Genomic DNA, 17,904 nt, shown 5'->3' on the forward strand with positions numbered 1-17,904 from the left:
TCTTTAGGCCAATTAACCTTCAGTAATATTGCTCAAAGATGAAGACACACACTGAGACACATATAAATCTGGACAGAGACCTCACAGTTTTCTGCTTGAAATTTAAAATGTTTCTTTGCTCTTTTTTTCCCCCTTGGCTTGAAATTCTACTGATTTGCTCATGGTTGGAATCCCAGACAGAGTGGGCTGTGAATCTCAAGGACATGATAAGAGTTAGCTTTAGGTTTTTTCCCAGGCATGTTTTTGTTTCTCAGGCAGGAATGGAGCTCCAAAAAAAGTATTTTAACAAGTCAGCTTTTTCCTAATTGCACATGCAAAAAGAACCAATTTTGCAATTTCAAAAAGATTTCATTTTAACCAGTTTTCTCCAGAGTCTAAAGAATATCATGGCCATTTAGTGTCAGAAATGTCATCTCTCCTTTTTGTAGTCATAGTTTCATAGCTAAAAGTTAAATCAGAGTGTGTTCAAATTTGCTCTGATGACAGGGGTGGACTGAATGATAAGGTGTTGTCCCAGCAGGGATTGTCTCTCTGGGAAGGTGAGGTTCTCTCTTAAAGCAAAGAGAACCTGTATAGAAGGGCCTTTTTAGGCTCTGGGGGTCAAACATATCTTAGTCTTTCAATATACAATTCAAAGGGGTGGCTCTGGAACTGCTAGCTCCCATCTGTAAGAGATAAAAAAGTGGCACTGAATGCTGTGGCTTTTTTCTACTGGAGGCATCCCTCCCTGCTCTAGATGGGGGCAGAGACAGGTATTCCACCTAAGTTTCCTTCCCTGGCCGGAGTTAACCCGTCTCTTACCAACACAGGGGTCCTACTGCCGTCCCTCCTTGTTCTACCACCGAGGAGGGGTAGAGGTACACCAGGGGTAGACCTGATGGCATCCCAGATTGATGTCCAGTTCCTCACCATTAAAACTTTGGCTTGATTTCCCCTTTTTTCTCTGGTGCCACCTGGGGTGGAGCAGAGTAACCTTCCAGAATGTCTCCTAAGCTAAGACTGCTAGGGGGAAACATCCTTTTTATGTATGCCTATGCACATTCCTGAGCATATTCCTGACTGCAGTAGAAGTGGTAAGTCATAAAGGGATGAACAAAAACCCAAGCTGTCCCTTCTGAGTGTCATCACACCAGTCTATGTGATAACAAAGGAAGTGATGGAGAGCTGGCCTGAGAGAGAAAAAAATAATCTTTCATGTTCATGGTGTGTCAAGGTCAACATTTCTATTCCTGTCCAGCAGATTGTACAAAAAGAATATCTAAGGAATTGAAACAAGAGCCACCGGAGGGCTTTCTCTGGTCCTCTAAGAGCTAGCGCTACTAAGGGAAGAAGCCCGGTGCATTTCCAATCTGCCCAAATCTGGAGTTCCCCAAACTGTGTCCTCAGGAATCTCATGCTTACCAGCAATGCCTCCATCCATATAGTCTGGAGGCATAGCCATGATAAGAACTTGCCTCTGGGTCTCTGCGGTCGGTCAGGATGATGATTTCCAGTCTGAGAGATGTCCCTGGAGCTAGAGCTCCAGATAGCCCCCTAATATGTTCCTACCTGAAGTGTCCTGTAAAACTTGGAATGGGGGTTTGGCTAGAAAAACACAATAACAGCATGGATTGCAAGTCCCCTGAAAGTCTACAATCTGGCACACTAAGTTAATAGCTTTAATTCCCCCAAGAAGTTGTGAAATGGTCAGAGAGACCAGAAAAAGCTGACCAGCAAAAGAAGTTTGGTCCATATGCTTCTGAGTTAGTAGAGACTTTACAGTAAAAGAGCAAAAGAGTCTCAGCTCTGAGTATTCTTACCTTGTCTTGAAGATCCTGGGAAAGCCCCCAAGATGATAGCTTAGGCGGTAAGCAGTGAATGGTGCCACCAGATTCGTAGTCTCCAAAGGAGAAGATTTAACTCTGGGGCCAAAGACAGTCTCAGTCACTCAGAGCTTTGTGTAGATTTTATTTAAAGTGAAAGTGACAGAAAAAGTTTCTGACACAGACATCAGAAGGGGACAGGATAGTAGCCACCTCACTAGTTTAAGTAGAACCTTATATACTTTCCAACTAGCTGCTGAGAATAGATAAAAAGAATGCCCCAGGTTGTAAGAGTTCCACCAGACCTTTTCCCAAGGCATCGTCCTGAGATAACTTTGGCACAAGATTAACCAGGGAAAATGGGTTCCAGGCAACGTCTCTGGGAAAGGTAATACTGTTGCTGTGTAATCAGGGGTACAAGTCTTAAGAAACAGATTCCCAGGCAAGATTTGTTACAATTATAATCATTAACATAGAGTCTAAGAAAAGCATTTCTGTAAGACATTGTACTGTGCAATCATTAGTTCCAGACCTAAAGAAAGGCCAGTTCTTGGGTGAGGTACATTGTTGTACAAGGCTTAAGGAAAGCATGAGTGAGAATGTTTACCTCTTCCTTAAAGCTCCTTGGGCTGCCTGCCTAAGCTTTAACTCTTTCAGGTTTTAGATTTTCAAAAGCCACAATCATGTATTATTAAAGTTGCCTCAAATTCAATGTTTTCTTTTTAATCATTATGTGAGCTATGATAAGATTGTTTTATTGATCTCTTCATGTAGCCTCAAGCAAGTAATTTCTAAGGATATACCTTATTTAAACAAGGAACTGATTTCTTAATTTTTTCTTTTTTCACTTGCTTATTTATTCATTCATTCATTTACTCACTCAAAAATAAAATTGCATCAAATGTACCTCAGTAAATCTTTTGGAAATTTGAAACTATGTTTCTACTACATGTCAGGTATTATTCTAAATGTTGGATGTGAAATGAAATGGACCAAGTCTGTCCTCAGAGAGTTAACAGTAGTGGAGAGAGAGACTTAGGAAACACATATGATGGGATATCCAGTGAAAGTGATATGAAGAGTAAGAAGTCAGGTAAGAAGGAGGAGGTCAATGAGAGAGGTTTGCTATTTTTCATCATGTGGTTGGGCAAGGCCTCACAGGTAAGACTCTTAGGAGTGGGGGAAGGAACCATTTGACCACATGAGAGACAAGTAGTGCAGGCTGATAGAAGGGCAAGAGGGAAGACCCTGAGGCGGGGGAGTGCTTGGAGTGAAATGCACCCGAAGAGAGCAGTGGGAGACACTATGAACTGGAGGGAACTGTGTCTAGAACACAGATCACATAAAGCTTGCAGCTGTAAAATTTAATAATTTAATAAATAGAAAGCTCAATTAAATAAAGCTTGGAGACCAGAAATGGTTGGGGTTGCAGGGGTGGACTCTCACACCCTGAGACAACAGCTGAGCCCAGCAGGAAAAAGAAGACTGCTCCTTTCTTGCCGAGGACTCACCCAACGAAAAGCCATGGATTCTGGGTTTACTCTAGCCCTCCCAAATTCCTTTTCTTCTCTACAAAGTCTCTCCTTACCCAACTGTGGGGGACTTGCATGTTATTCACCATCATTACAGATCCCAAATTGCAGTTCTCTGTCAATCCCAAATCAACCCGTTTTTGCTGGAGAAATACCTGGCAATCTATTTGTTTTCATTCCGCCAGAGCTTGTGGGAAAGACTAGAGTTTATCCATGAAATAGGAAATGGTGAATGTGGAGGAGTGACATGATATAACCGTTAGACCTTTTGTGAGAAGGCAAAGGTGTAAGCAGGGGCCAGCAAAGGAGTTATTGCTGAATGCAGTTGAAAAGGGCAGAGCTCAGACAACAGTTTTGGCTGTCTTCTTTTTGCCTTTTCCCTCTCCGTTGAATATTTTTGCGATGAAGATGAAATAAAAGCCTTTCAGTTGGTATGCTTATTAAGAGAGGAATCAAGGAATACTTCTTTGCCCAAAAGTGCCTAGCATGATGCTGACTGACAACAGAAGAGATTAACTGGGAAACAATGACATGAAAACAACCTGAGATCTGTAGTTACCAGTATTTAAATGACATAAAAATATACTCCATGTTTGTAACATAAGGCTGTGATTCTTTATGCCTTATCCATAGGTGTGCTATAAATGGTAGCTACAGTTATTATTATCAATGTAATTATCAGTTATTGTCAGCTGGAATTCTCTTGCTCTTAAGAGACCTACATGTAACTTGCTTTTATCTCTGTCAATTCCATGGCTTGTGGAAGATTAAGACTTCTGCAACTGCTTGGACACTTGATCTTGATCCACACATGTTGCTTCTGTTCTTCACATTGTTCAAATGTAATGTTCTTGAGTTTCCAAAGAACTATGTACATACTGTGTTTGTGAGCGATTTAAATTTTATTGAAGAGTTCATAGGGGAAGCTAAGGAGGTATTTATGTCACAGAAAAAAAAATAAAGCTTTTACATCACTGAAGGAAGGCATCAGCATTTTAAAAATAATTTTCTATAACCATGGAGCAGACTGGTGCCCAAGTTGCCTCAGCTTCTTTCTATTTTGAGGGATCTTCATCTCTTGTCCTTTCTCTCTTTTCCTTACTTTCTAAAGGAAAACCAACCAATCAGCTACAACAAAAATCCCTGCCTGGCCTCATACAGAGCCATTGCCCTGCTCCTCTGGATCCTTGGCACCATCGGAGACCAGGTATGGTAGAGGATTAGAAGGGCTCTCCTTCAACCACAGACATACGTAGTCTTCTCCCCATGAGGGATTCAGGCCAGTGAGAGCTTTTAAACACCATTCTGGCTCGGGCACTTCTTTTTCTGGATAGTTTGAAAAGCCACTCCAAATCATCTCTCCATCTTCCCTAAATTCAAAGTCAAAGCATTTATTCTTTTACCATTACTTTTCCTGTGACATGTCATTTCTATTTCCTAAAGCTGCTCTTTTCTCTTTAACTAGCTGGGCATAGCTAAGGTCTCAGAGTTCATCCCCCATCCCATAATTCCCAGCAACCTACCTTGAGCCAAGTTTTCTTGAATAACTTCCCATTGTAATTATTTCAAGAGTGTGGGCTGCGGCTTGCTTGAAAATTCCAGTGAAGGCCCTGCTTAAACTGAGATATCCTTTCTTTATTCCTTGAAGTGAAGTGTTAGTTGCTCAGTCACGTCTGACTCTTTGCAACCCCAGGGACTATAGCCCACCAGGCTCCTCTGTCCTTGGAATTTTCCAGGCAAGAATACTGGAGTGGATTGCCATTTCCTTCTCCAAGAGATCTTCCCAACCTGGATCGAACCTGGGTCTCCCTCATTACGGGCAGATTTTTTACTGTCTGACCCACCAGGGAAGCTCCCTTTATTCCTTACTACTTATCAATTCTTTTTTTGGTCTCCATTATGACTACTTTCTTCTCTCCTTTTTTCTGTTCTCCTAAAATGCTAGGGAGTAATTTTTTTAAAAAAATTATTAGTATGTATCTTTTATTACATAGCTGTTTTAATTTTTTTTCTATTAGAACGTAATGGGGGTCTTTTGAGTAGGGATTCTTTAGAGTCATATAACTAGGAAAAAGGAAAAAAATCAATCAGTTCTTTAATATGATCCTATAATTGGTTATTAAAGCACAATAATTTTAAGGAGAAAAATGTGCAATGAATGATACATTTTTAGCTAAGATCAAATTCTCATATTATAAAAATATTAAGAGCATTTTTAAAACAATGGTTTTGAAAACCTGACAAATGTTTTAAAAGAAACTTTTCAGGAAGCACTTTATCTTCTTAACAAAGAATAAAGAATTTTTCCAGTGTCATAATTTATCTTAAATGTCATTATATCACATACATGTTTTATCTCCCTGAGGATGAGTTATCATAATATCAACTACAGTGATGAGTCACACACTGTAGATTGCTTATTAAGCAGTGGATCAAGCCAAAATGTTAAAATCCCAGAGTCTAAGGATATGTTGAAATTTTCTACCACTTCTGTTTTCAATTATAAATTTTTATTGGCATTCATCTTTAATCCTGTACTGTATTAATTATGTAGTAGCAGTGGTTACATGGTTAAGTGATTGGGCTTTGAAGTTAGGCTTCCTGCATTGAAATCCCAGCTTTGCTTTCTACTGGCTGAATGGCCTTGTGTGTTAGTCACTCAGTTGTGTCTGATTTTTTGTGACTCCATGGATTGTAGTCCGTCAGGCTCTTCTGCCCATGGTATTCTCTAGGCAAGGATACTGGAGTGGGTTGCCATTTCCTTCAGTAAGCTATTAAATATCTCCATGCCTCAGTTTCTACATCTGTAAAATTTAAATTGTACATGTAATGATTAAAACTGTGTCTAGGTCAGAGTAAGAGTTTAGTAAATATTAATCCATATTAATTATGGCCTTCCTCTGGTGTGTGGCAACTGCCTAGACACCATTAGTTGCCTATCCGATAGTCAGCATCCTTCTCTTTCTTGTTGGCCGAACAGAAGTCAGAAATATCTGATGCTTCTTTTCCCAAGGCTCCCTCATACTGGGGCACTATGTAACCTGATCCCAGCCAATAATCTAAGGAGTAGTCCCCTAGCAGGAGAGAGATGAAGGAGCAGGAAGTGGTGGTGTTGGGATCATTCACAGAAAAGATTTTCATCCCTGAAAAAGAAGAGAAACGTCTACAAAAAGCCTACCCTTCTTTCCTGTAAGGGACAGAGGCTGGGAAAGCCTCTGTGGTCATTAGGTGAAGAGGGCAGCCAAAAAGTGAAGTGTAGCAGAGCTGAAAGGTAGAAAGAGCCTGTGTCGCGGATGACACTGGTGACAGCTGAGCCAACCAGGGAGTGCCAAACTCCAGACTTCGTAATGTGTAAAGTAACCTCTGATTCTTCAAGCCATCATTAGTTAGGTATCCAATTACTTCCCACCAAAAATCTTGCAACTGATAAATGTTCTCCAGAAAATAGCATTGTTGTTGTTCAGTCACTCAGTCGTGTTTGACTCTTTACAACCCCATGGTCTGCAGCACTCCAGGCTTCCCTGTCTTTCACCGTCTCCCAGAGTTTGCTCAAACTCATGTCCATTGAGCTGGTGATGTCATCCAACCATCTGGTCCTCTGTTATCCCCTGCTCCTCCTGCCTTCAATATTTCCCAGCATCAGGGTCTTTCCAATGAGTCAGCTCTTCAAATCAGGTGTCCAGAGTATTGGAGCTTCAGCTTCAGTATCAATTCTTCCAATGAATATTCAGGGTTGATTTCCTTTAGGATTGACAGGTTTGATCTCCTTATAGTCCAAGGGACTCTCCAACACCACAGGTTGAAAGTGGTGTCTGATGCTCATTTTTCCAAGGCATTTCTAAAAAGTGAAAGTCAATGTTTGAAAACGTGTACAGTAAGTGGTTTAATAAGTAAATGTATGATATTCTGATGAACAAATTAATACCATTTTCATTTCCTTGAAAAAATTTTGTCCAAGTAATTTTCTTTTCTGTACAAAAGGAACATGTTGATTTCAATAAGCTAGCAGGGAAAAGATCTATTTTAAAAATGCCCATGCATAGCAGACAAGCCAAAAATAAAATAATTAAAAAAATCAAAGTCAATCTTTTAGCTTTCTTAAGCTATTCTTCAAGCATACACTAACCATAATATACTAACTATACCAATTTCGTATTTGTATCCCTCAGTTACTAATCTTCTGCCTCCAAAGACCACATTCTATCTTCTTATGAATGTTTTTCTTCATATCTGACACCTGGGGGTCCATTATTTTTTGAGTGTTCTTGAGATAGTTAACTAACTCTCCTAATTTCTAATTATATTAGTAGATAGATTTTGAAATGATAGAATAATAAAATGATGTCTGTACTCTCTGTTACCACACAGCATCTTTATACCATTAGATTTAAATTGCTTCTGTTTATTAAGAAAGTTCATGTCTGAAGATGCCAACTTCTGCGGACAGTATCTGGTTGAAAACTGATAATCAGATCCAGCAGTCTCACTCCTTAGTATTTACCCAAAGGATTTCAAAATGTATGTCCACATAAAAACCTGCACATGGATGTTTAGAGTAGCTTTATTCCTAACTGCCAAAATTTGGAAGCAACTGAGATGTTCTTCAGTAGGTGAATGTATAAATAATCTATGGTACATCCAGACAATGGAATATTATTCAACACTAAAAAGAAATGAGCTATCAAACCGTGAAAAAAAACACAGAGGAAACTTAAATGGATATTACCAAGTGAAAGAAACCAATCTGAAAAGGCCACATACTGTATGATTCCAAATATATTAAAAAGTCCAAACTGTGGGAACAGTGAAAAGATCAGTGGTTGTTAAGAGTTTTGGGGGGAGGAAATGAATAGGCATAGCACAGGGGATTTTTAGGGCAGTGAAAATACTCTGTATAGATCTATAATGGTGAGTACATGCCATATATTTGTCCAAACCCATAGAATGCACAACACCAAGAGTGAAACCTAATTTAAGATATGGACTCTGGTGATCATGATGTATCAGTTGAGGTTCATCAGTCATCACAAATGTTACATCTGGTGAGAGGCGTTGCTGATGGAGAAGCCTATGCATGCGTGGGGCAGAAAAATATATAGTATATCTCTGTTCCTTCCTCTTAATTTTAACTGTGAACCCAAAAATGCTCTAAGAAAATTAAGTCTTTAAAAAAAGAGAGAGCTAATCATTCTAATTCTATATCATGTGCTTTGAACCTTAAAACAATCATTGTTTATTAATACCTCCTACTTATGGGAAATCATGATTTATCAAGGTCAGGGCTATGTGTTCTACAGATAAAGTAACTTGCCCAAAACTCACAGCTAGAAAACATGAATGCAGATGGAATTGCAAAGCCCTTGCTGCTAATTACTATGTTATTGTAACAACGCATTTCAACTTTATCTCATGCTTATTCCCTGCCTGATCTCCAATGGTTTCAGTTTAGTTCGGTTCAGGCCCTCAGTTGTGTCTGACTCTTTGCGACTCCATGGACCACAGCACACCAGGCCTCCCTGTCCATCACCAACTCCTGGAGTTTACCCAAACTCATGTCCACCGAGTCAGTGATGCCATCCAACCATCTCATCCTCTGTCGTCCCCTTCTCTTCCTGCCCTCAATCCTTCCCAGCATTAGGGTCTGTTCAAATGAATCAGCTCTTCACATCAGGTGGCCAAAGTATTGGAGTTTCAGTTTCAACATCAGTCCTTCCAGTGAACACTCAGGACTGATCTCCTTTAGGATGGACTGGTTGGACCTCCTTGCAGTCCGAGGGACTCTTAAGAGTCTTCTCCAACACCACAGTTCACAAGCATCAATTCTTTAGCGCTCAGCTTTCTTTATAGTCCAACTCTCATATCCATACATGACTACTGGAAAAACGATAGCCTTGACTAGAAGGACCTCTGTTGGAAAAGTAATGTCTCTGCTTTTTAATATGCTGTCTAGGTTGGTCATAACTTTGCTTCCAAGGAGTATGCATCTTTTAATTTCATGGCAGCAGTCACCACCTGCAGTGATTTTGGAGGCCAAAAAAATAAAGTCAGCCACTGTTTCCACTGTTTCGCCATCTATTTGCCATGAAGTGATGGGACCAGATGCCATGATCTTAGTTTTCTGAATGTTGAGCTTTAAGCCAACTTTTTCACTCTCCTCTTTCACTTGCATCAAGAGACTCTTTAGTTCTTCGCTTTTTGCCATAAGGGTGGTGTCATCTGCATCTCTGAGGTTATTGATATTTCTCCCAGCAATCTTGATTCCAGCTTATGCTTCCTCCAGCCCAGCGTTTCTCATGATGTACTCTGCATATAAGTTAAATAAGCAGGGTGACAATATACAGCCTTGATGTACTCCTTTCCCTATCTGGATCCAGTCTGTTGTTCCATGTCCAGTTCTAACTGTTGCTTCCTGACCTGCAGACAGATTTCTCAAGAGGCAGGTCAAGTGATCTGGTATTCCCATCTCTTGAAGAATTTTCCACAGTTTATTGTGATCCACACAGTTAAAGGCTTTGGCATAGTAATAAAGCAGAAGTAGATGTTTTTCTGGAACTCTCTTGCTTTTTTGATGAGCCAACAGATGTTGGCAATTTGATCTCTGGTTCCTCTGCCTTTTCTAAAACCAGCTTAAACAAGTTAATCTCAAACTGGGGTTGCTGCCTTTCTGAATGGTTTCTGGTAAGGACTTCCTTTAAACAACAGGTAGCATGTTGCCCAATGTTACAGACTATATATTTGTATTCTCCCCAAATTCATATTTAAGAATGTGATGGTATATGGAGATAAAGCTTTTGGGATATAATTAGGTCATAAGCATGGACCCCATATTATAGAATTAGTGCCCTCATTAAATGACACATGTGAGAGCTTGTTTCCTTTCTCTCTACTGGGAGGATAGGATCTATCTGTAAAGTAGGAAGAGGGCTCCCACAAGGAATGGAATCAGATGGCATCTTGATCTTGGATTTCCCCACCTCCAGACATGTGAGTAATAACTTTCTGTTGTTTAAGCCACCCTGTCTATGTTATTTTTGTTATAGCAGCCCAAACTGACTAAGATACCAATTAGATACAGTTGGATAACTCTATATAGCAAAGTTAACTTTAAATCCTACTTCATTTCTTACAAAAAACTAATCATACATTTAAATATAAAAGCTTAGAATCATAAAGCTTTTAAAAGAAAACATATAATATCTTTGCAAATGTGGAGTTATGAAGTGTAAAACCGTAAAAGGAAAAATACTGATAAATTAGATTGTATCAAAATTTTTAAATTTCTACTCATCAAAAGACACAATTAAGAACCGTGAACTTCCAGATGTTCAAACTGAATTTAGAAAAGGCAGAGGAACCAGAGATCAAATTGCCAACATCCGTTGTATCATCAAAAAATCAAGAGAGTTCCAGAAAAACATCTACTTCTGCTTTATTGACTATGCCAAAGCCTTTGACTGTGTGGATCACAACAAACTGTGGGAAATTCTTCAAGAGGTGGGAATACCAGACCACCTTACCTGCCTCCTGAGAAATCTGTATGCTGGTCAGGAAGCAACAGTTAGAACTGGACATGGAACAACAGACTGGTTCCAAATCAGGAAAGGAGAACATCAAGACTGTATATTGTCACCCCGCTTATTTAACTTATATGCAGAGTACATCATGAGAAATGCTGGGTTGGAGGAAGCACAAGCTGGAATCAAGATTGCCGGGATAAATATCAATAACCTCAGATATGCAGATGACACCAACCTTATGGCAGAAAGCGAAGAAGAACTAAAGAGCCTCTTGATGCAAGTGAAAGAGGAGAGCGAAAAAGTTGGCTTAAAGCTCAACATCCAGAAAACTAAGGTCATGGCATCTGGTCCCATCGCTTCATGGCAAATAGATTCAGAAACAGTGGAAACAATGACAGACTTTATTTTGGGGGGCTCCAAAATCACTGCAGGTGGTGACTGCAGCCATTAAATAAAAAGACGCTTACTCCTTGGAAGAAGAGTTATGACCATCCTAGATAGGTTATTAAAAAGCAATGACGTTACTTTGCCAACAAAGGTCCATCTAGTCAAAGCTATGGTTTTTCCAGTAGTCATGTATGGATGTGAGAGTTGGACTATAAAGAAAGCTGAGAGCCAAAGAATTGATGCTTTTGAACTGTGTTGTTGGAGAAGACTCTTGAGAGTCCCTTGGAGTGCAAGGAGATCCAACCAGTCAATCCTAAAGGAAATCAGTCCTGAATATTCATTGGAAGGACTGATGCTGAAGCTGAAACTCCAATACTTTGACCATCTGATGAACTGACTCATTGGAAAAGACCCTGATGCTGGGAAAGAGTGAAGGTGGGAGGAAAAGGGGACGACAGAGGATGAGTTGGTGGATGGCATCGCCGACTTAATGGACATGAGTTTGAGTAAACTCGGGAATTGGTGATGAACAGGGAGGCCTGGCATGCTGCAGTCCATGGGGTCACAAAGAGCTGGACACAACTGAGCAACTGAACTGAACTGAAATACAGACTGAGAGGAAATATTCATATTATATTTGATAAAAGTACAAATATAAAAGACTCCTACAAATCAGTAATAAAAAGATAACCCAATAAAAGTGGGCAGGAAACTTGAATAACACTTCATAAAGATATACATATGGCCCGTAACTATTAAAACGGTGCTCAACAACATTGTTAGTTATCAGGGAAATGCAAATTAAAATCACAATGAGATGCCACTTCATATCCATTAAAATAGCTTAAAAAAAGGTGACTATAATAAATATTGGCAAAATGTGAAGCAACTGGAACTCTAATTACATTGCTGGTACAATCACTTTGAACATGAATATAGCATTTTGTTATAAAATTAAAGATACGTATATCCCATGACCCAGCAATTCCACTTCAAGGTAAACAAATGAAAACAGGTTCATAAAATGCCTTTTACAATATTGTTTGTAGCAGGCTTATTTATAATAATCCCAAACTGCAAACTACCCAGATAGCTATCAAGAGGAGAATTGATAAATTGTGATATATTCATATAACTGAATACTACTCAAGAATAAAAGGGAACAAAGTACTAAAATATGCAATAACATGAATGAATTTGAAAAACATATGTATTGAATAAAAGAAGCCAGACACAAAATAATATATAATGTATGATTGAATTTATATAAAGCCCAAGGATAGGCAAAATTAACCTCTAGTGACAGGAATTAGAAAATGGTTATCTCAGTGTGCACATAGGTGGTCAGAAGGAGTGAAGGTAGTTTTGGTTGATGAACTGGAAAGGAATATAAATAAACTTTCTAGGTTGACATAAGTTTCTAAATCTTTGTTTTAGGTAGTGGCTTTATCAGTGGATATAATCATCAAAACTCATGTTCTGAACATTTAATACCCATTTTATGCACTTTATTGAATGTAAATTTTAACTCAGTTTAAAAGTGACCTGTAGTGATCAGGAAATAAGTAGTTATTAAAGGCAAGCCTTTGATGAGAATGGCAGAAATGAAGAATACAAACATTATGGGGTGGGTTTGATCTTTATCACTGTATTAAGAGGCTTGAAGAAAAATGTGATAAGCTCAAGAGCTGGATTGGATCCCTGGGTTAGGAAGATCCCCTGGAGGTGGGCATGGCAACCTACTCCAGTATTCTGCCTGGAGAATCCCTTGACAGAGGAGCCTGGAGGGCTACAGACCACAGTGTCCCAAAGAGTTGAACACAACTGAGTGCCTAAGCACAGCACAGCACAGTGGTCAGGATGGCTTCTGTGATTGCCTTAAAAACATCTCTATGGGTTGCTGGGATGACATGGTGGTGTTGGTTTAGTCACTAAGTCATGTCCAACTCTTGCGACCCCATGGACTGTAGTCCACCAGACTCCTCTGTCCATGCGATTTCCCAGACAAGAATACTGGAGTGAGTTGCATTTCCTTCTTAAGAGGAACTTGCTGACCCAGGGATCAAACCCACATCTCCTGCGTTGCAGGTGGTCTGTTGCATTGCAGGTAGATTCTTTACTGCTGAGCCAGCATACATATCTAAGTCAAATATTAACGCTGTGAAGAGCTCAATTACAAAGTAAGTTGAACAAACAAACTGACAAGGTGAAAAATTAAGGCAATGATTGAGAAGGAGTTGGATCTTGAGAACTGTAGTGAAGCTGTTTGAATGCTGCTGCTGCTGCTAAGTCGCTTCAGTCGTGTCCGACTCTGTGCGACCCCACAGACGGCAGCCCACCGGGCTCCCCCGTCCCTGGGATTCTCCAGTCAGGAATACTGGAGTGGGCTGCCATTTCCTTCTCCAATGCATGAAAGTGAAAAGTGAAAGTGAAGCCGCTCGGTCGTGTCCGACCCCTAGCGACCCCATAGACTGCAGCCTACTAGGCTCCTCCGTCCATGGGATTTTCCAGGCAAGAGTACTGGAGTGGGGTGCCATTGCCTTCTCCGGAAGCTGTTTGAATAGACTTAGATAATTCTGTCATCTTGATACACAGACCTTACAGAGCTTTGGGCTTTCTGAAAAACTCCTGCTTCCCTGTCTTATGAGGCTGCTCCTGTCTTTTTTGAAAGTTCTGAAATAACATCGACTGAGGAATTTACCTTCTCATAACTCAGTGTTATCATTTCTTTATCCTTCTAAACCAGTACCACCCAGTAGAAGTATGTGAGCCATATACATAATTTTAAATTTTCTAGTAGCCACATTGAAAATAGTAAAAAATAGTTAAAGTTTAATGATATATCTTATTTAATTCCATATATTCAAAATACTATCATTTAAACATGTATTCAATATAAAATTATTAATATATTATTCAGTCCATTTCAGTCACTCAGTTGTGTGTGACTCTTTGTGACCCCCATGGACTGCAGCACACCAGGCTTCCCCATCCATCACCAACTGCTGGAGCTTGCTCAAACTCAAGTCCATTGAGTCGGTGATGCCATCCAACCATCTCATCTTCTGTCATCCTCTTCTCCTCCCGCCTTCAATCTTTCCCAGCATCAGGGTCTTTTCCAATGAGTCAGTTCTTCACATCAGGTGGCCAAAGTATTGGAGTTACAGCTTCAGCACAGTCCTTCCAATGAATATTCAGGACTGATTTCCTTTAGGATGGACTGGTTTGATCTCCTTGCAGGCAAGGGACTCTCAAGAATCTTCTCCAACACCACAGTTTAAAAGCCTCAATTTTTTGGTGCTCAGCTTTCTTTATAGTCCAACTCTCACATCCATACATGACGACTGGAAAAACCAAAGCTTTGACTAGTTGGACCTTTGTTGACAAAGTAATGTCTCTGCTTTTTAATATGCTGTTTAGGTTGGTCATAGCTTTTCTTCCAGGGAGCAAGCGTCTTTCATGGCTTGAAGTGAAGTGTCTTTCATTTCATGCCTGCAGTCACCACCTGCAGTGATTTTGGAGCCCCCAAAAATAAAGTCTGTCACTGTTTCCATTGTTTCCCCATCTATTTGCCATGAAATGATGGGACTGGATGCCATGATCTTAGTTTTCTGAATGTTGAGTTTTAAGCCAACTTAATATGCAAAATCAGTGTGTATTTTGCACTTAAAGCATATCTCAATTTGAAATAGTCACATTTTAAATGTTCAATAGCTATAGGTGACTAGTGACCTCTGTATTCTCCATATTGAACCAAGGTTTCTTAATGTCATCACTGTAGACATTTAGACTGGAAAAAAAAATTTTTTTTGATGTGGGGGCTGTCCTGTTCATTTAAGGATGTTTAGCAGCATCCCTGGCTTCTACCCACCAGGTGCTGATAAGTACCCTCCCACACCTCCAGTTTTGACTCCAAAAAACAAATGTCAAGAACCACTAGGATAGATCTACAGTGTTGGCTCTCAGTATATTCTAGCGCATAAGTAAAAAGTCTGGCCTAGGAAAAGGCTTTCACACAAAAAATAGCAAGAATTTGTTTATTTGTGCTGGCAGAAATCTATGGAATATGGTAATGAATTCCAACGGTGTTAGAACAGGCATGAAAGAATACAATTTTTGATGAGACAAAAATTTTTGACTATACCAGAGACCATAGATTTATCATGAGCACCTGGGGTGATTCTAAAGATTTTCTTAGTCTTTCGGTTGAAACCTGGACTCAGTGGTGGCCTGCACTAAAAGAAAGTTGAAATGCTGGAACTCTCTCAATATGATTTAGAGGATTGATTTAAAAGATTTAAGGAGATAAGATAGTTGGAACAGATTTATCATGTGCAACCCAGTCATCCATCTCCAAATATGTCCTGAAAAGACCCAGAAGACCTCCTCTTCACTAATGCATGGAGAAAATAGTGGGGAGGAGTGCTAGAATCGTTTCACAGCACTGTAGCTGCTATCCTCTAAGCCCAGGGATGAAATTAGGAGATTATGCCATTTAATGGGGTCCCCAATTCCCTAATAGACATAGACATAGTAGAATACAAAAATGGCAGAGGTCAAATGACCACACTTAACCATTAGAGATGAGGCAGTTGTGGTTATGGTGATAGGCAGGAGGGCCAGAGCAGTAATTATAGTCATTTGACTAAGAGGCATCTTTAGCTGTGGATAATTGACCATGGTGTCCCTACAGTGAAATGGATGGACAATCTACATGATAATGAAAAATTGATAGATATGATGAAGAGAAACCTAAACTTCATCACCTTAATGGAGATTTACAATATCTTATCATTGGTTTCTTAACTCATGGCTATTAAAATAGGAAGCCCAGTTGGAAGCTTTGGAACTGCCTTTTCTACAGAAAGAGTAAATCAAAAGCAATACCATATTCCTGGGGAAATTCTAGTGATTAGTGCCAACAGCAAAGACAAAAAATGCAGGGTGGTGATTCTGACCACACTCCCATTTAATCTGCCATTTGGCCTGTGTAGAAGATGAATGGGTTGTCTAAAATGTTGATTCCTAGCAATTCCTAGGAATTAGATGCAATTCCTAGCACCTAATATGCAGATATCACTCTACCAAATGTCTTTTACTCATCCTAATATGCATGGAACAACTGAAACTATTCAGTTTCATTTGGAAGTGAGAGAATGAGGGAGAGTTTATTTATGTAAGGCTTTGATAATTCTTTCACTCCCTTTCATAATTTAGTGTGCAGGAACCATGATGATTTTATCACCTTATGGGACATCACTTTTGTCTACTCTATTTACGATACTGTGCTGACAGGACCCGATGATCAGGAAATAACACATACCATAGATGCCTTGAGTAGTAAATGGTCTCCCATAGATGCTATGGACTTTGACACTATTTCATTCAGAGGTGGAATCCCTCACGTTTGGGCTGACTCTCTGATATATTTTAGATAACAAAATGCAGCGGAAGAGATTCTGTGTAACTTATGTGGCCAGAGATCTGCAGTTTTTACCTTTGTTGCTTGGAACACTTACTCTTGGGATACAGTCGCCATGAGGAAAAACTCAGGTATCACATAGAGAGCCACATAGATAGAGGGGGAAGAGTTCTTAGCCCCTCAAGTGAACCCACCAAGTCACTAGACATATAAAGTCATCATGGATAGTCCAGCTTCAGCAACAATCTGGTTGCAACTTGGTGAGAGAGGCAAGTATTGCCACATGGACCAAAACAAAAAACCAACCAGCTGAACACTGCTTGAGGTTCAGAACAAATAAAACAGTGTTGTTTTAAACCACTAAGTTTGATAAAACAACAAAAGAAAACTAAAACAAATTGGAAGGAACACATACAATTTGGGAGTGATGGGGAGGGTGGTTTAGACTCTGTGACAATTGAGAGTTCTGATACCTTACTAAAATTTCTGGGGTCCAAATGGTCTGGAATATATTTGCTTATTCCCTCAAAATGAAAGTAGTTCAATTTGCATCCCTTTGGATCATGATGTTGCATTGGCTAGGGTCACTCATTCAGCTGTATTCACCTGGGAACAAGGCTGTGACTTGAAAGTCAACTGGCCCACAGGTCTAGCACCTTAGGTGAGAGGCTCAAATAGCTACCATCTGGCTACGTCTCCTTCCTCAGCAGGGTAATTTGATTTCTTATATGGCACCTGGTTTCCATGAGAGGAAAGCAAACCTTCTAGGTCTCCCAAGGCCTAGGTCTGGAACCAGTCTCGGATCACTCTTTCACTACACTGTATTGTTCAAATTCAAGATGAGGGAAAATAGACTCCATTTGTGACATGTGTACAGGCCTGAGAAGAATTGTTTGGAGGCCATCTTTGGAAATAGTTTATTGTACCACCAAACTATTTTTTAAACTGCTTTTTAATTTTGCTAAGTATTTCTATTCATCAAGTATCTTTTACCTATTATTTCATTGTTTGCTGTTTTACATTATAGTGTACATTTGGTGCCATGAGGGGAAAAAAAAAACATAAACTTTATCCAACACTGCTGAGGGGGAAAAAAAAAACAAACATAATTTTTATCCAACTCCACATGGTTGCATCCTACATACAAATGTCCCACTAATGAGTTTAATGTTTATTAGGCATTTGATGTTTTAAAATGCTTTATATCAGAGGTTTGCACACTATGTCCCATAGGCCAAATCTAT

General features: G+C 39.7%; 1 protein-coding gene across 3 annotated transcripts in view; it reads right to left on the reverse strand.

The window, feature by feature from the left end:
* The window catches only part of CLCA2 (chloride channel accessory 2), a 53,847-nt gene extending 51,747 nt beyond the window's left edge, over positions 1 to 2,100 (reverse strand). Inside the window, exon 1 of one of the 3 annotated variants that reach the window (XM_081489968.1) lies at positions 1,800 to 2,100. The gene's annotated coding sequence lies outside the window, so the exon portion shown is untranslated. The remainder of the gene's footprint in view (positions 1 to 1,799) is intronic. The other 2 variants (XM_081489967.1, XM_081489966.1) reach the window with 2 other exon arrangements.
* Between the last annotated feature and the right edge of the window lie 15,804 nt (positions 2,101 to 17,904).

The sequence above is a fragment of the Giraffa tippelskirchi genome, chromosome 5, assembly GCF_054371585.1.
Source record: "Giraffa tippelskirchi isolate mGirTip1 chromosome 5, T2T-mGirTip1v1.2.pri, whole genome shotgun sequence".
NCBI classification, from domain to species: Eukaryota; Metazoa; Chordata; class Mammalia; order Artiodactyla; family Giraffidae; genus Giraffa; species Giraffa tippelskirchi.